We start from the raw sequence: 2258 nt of genomic DNA, 5'->3' as shown, positions 1-2258 counted from the left end.
CGCAGGGCGCTTCCGCGCGCGTCACCGCGACCCGCCCAGCGGCCTTTGACCCGCCGCCCGGAGGCGTGGCTGGAGACGGGGAGTCCCGAGACCGGCGCCTGCGCCTGCGCCTGCGCGGGCTAAGCCGCCAGGGCGGGGGAGCGGGCCGTGCTGCGCGGTTCCTGCGCATGCTCCGTCCCCGCGCGCTGCTGGCTTCGTTCTCTGGTCGGAGGTGCAGATACCCGCGGTTAGTCAGAGAGGGCGGGAAAGGACCCGAGAGGCCACGAGACGCATCGCAGGCGAGGAGGAGGAAGGCTGGTGCTGCGTGTACTGAGCGCCAAGGCGTTTGGGCGCTTTGCATCACAACTGTCGGCTTCCGGGCGTCGCCCTCCGCCGGGGCGGGTTTTCCGCTGCTGTAAAGCAGGGATGCCGGCGGACGGTGATGCTGCAGCCCGGCTTCAGCCCGTCCCGGTGACAGTTCCGTTGTGTACCGCCCCGCAGCCCCGGGCCTCAGGTGTAGGGTCTTGGCGCTGCAGCGCTGGAAGTTACCGTCCCTCCCCGGAGGACGAGGGCGAGCTGGTTCCGCTCGACCCAGTGGAGCCAGCGCAGCAGCGTGTTCTTGGATTCTGTCTTTTCATATGAAAGATGTTGTCTAAGAGGAACAAGAGCAGGAGGGAAACATTACCTGACTTCAGAGATCCAGAGGTGACATATTTCATCTCTGGGGAGGAGGAGAGGAGCAGGTAGTCTTGAAGTACGAGGAGCAGTCGTGGGTGCGAGAAGCATGACTCAAGCCAAGAGCACAGCACCCGAGTGTAAAAGGAATGAAAGATGACTCAGAAGCCTGCAAGTAGTTCAGGGGTGTAAACAGGTAAGGAGCAGAGGATTTTATTGAAATTGGAAGGCCGAAGTAAGAGGATTGCCTGAGCCCACATGTTGGAGACCAGCCTGGACAACTTGGCGAGACCTCATCTCTACAATAAATCAAAAAATTAGCCATAGCACAGCAGGTCGCGACTGTGGTGGCCGTGAGCGTGCCACTGCACTCTAGCCTGGGCGACAGTGAGACTACTACTCAAAAAAAAAGAAAAGAAAACTGGAGCCTGTGCAGTGATTCACACCTATAATCTAAGCACTTTGGGAGGCCGAGGTGGGAAAATTGCTTGAGCCTAGGAGTTCGAGACCAGCCTGGGCAGGAGTGAGGCCTCGTCTCAAAAAAAAAAAAAAAAACTGTTAAAGGGAATTAGCCAGGCATGGTGGCACCCACCTGTAGTCTCAGCTACTCAAGAGACTGAGGCGGAAGGGTCACTTGAGCCTAGAACTTTGAGGCAGCAGTGAGCTATGGTTACAACCACTGCCCTCCAGCTGAGCCCAGGAATTCAAGGATGCAGTGAGCTATGAGTATATCACTGTACTCCAACCTGGGCAATGTAGCGAGACATCTGGAAAAAGAAAAAGAAAACTGAAACTGAAAGAGGAGTGCTGGAGACCAGATCATGAAAAGCCACATTAGGCTGACTATGGAGCTTGTGCTTAATCTTCATCGAAAGATCTTGAGATCATTTTGAAAAATCACTTTCGTAACGGAGAAAAGATTGGAGAAGGACATGACTAGGAGACCAGCTTGGGGAGATTCAACAGTAATGGCCTCAAAGAATGTTTGCAATTTGAGGCAAAGAACTCTAGGGTGTTCTTTTTTCCCTTTTACTTTACTTGAAAGAGTAATAAATACACACGTGAAAAAAATTCAGAGCATACAAAAGAATACACAAAGTATATTTCCTATAGATATTAAGGGTAGAGGATTATAGTGGATTGAATAATGTTCTCCAAAATTCATGTCCAATTGGAGGCTCACAATGTGAAATAGGGTCTTTGCAGATGTAATTAGTTAAAATAAGTTCATACTGGACTAGATTGAGCCTAAATCTAATGATTGGTGTTCTTAGAAGAGGATGCATAGATATATGGACACAGAGGGATTATTCCCATATGGAGACAGAGGCAAAGATTGGAGTAACACAGCTATAAGCCAAGGAATGCCAGGAGCCATCAGAAACTAGGAAAAGGCAAAGCAGGATTATTCCAAAAAGCCTTCAGAAGAAGCTTGGCCCTGCCAACAACCTGATTTCAGACTTCTAACCTTCAAAACTGAAAGAATACATTTCCATTGTTTCAAGCCACCCAGTTTGTGGTGCTCTGTCATGGAAATCCCAAGAAACTAATACAAGGATCAAGGTGGAAAGATTCTAAAATTCTATCAGAACAAATGTACGAGT

The sequence above is a fragment of the Carlito syrichta genome, unplaced genomic scaffold (assembly GCF_000164805.1).
Source record: "Carlito syrichta isolate Samal-C Ts95f unplaced genomic scaffold, Tarsius_syrichta-2.0.1 Scaffold289800, whole genome shotgun sequence".
Lineage (NCBI taxonomy): Eukaryota > Metazoa > Chordata > Mammalia > Primates > Tarsiidae > Carlito > Carlito syrichta.
This window is presented reverse-complemented; position numbering follows the sequence as displayed.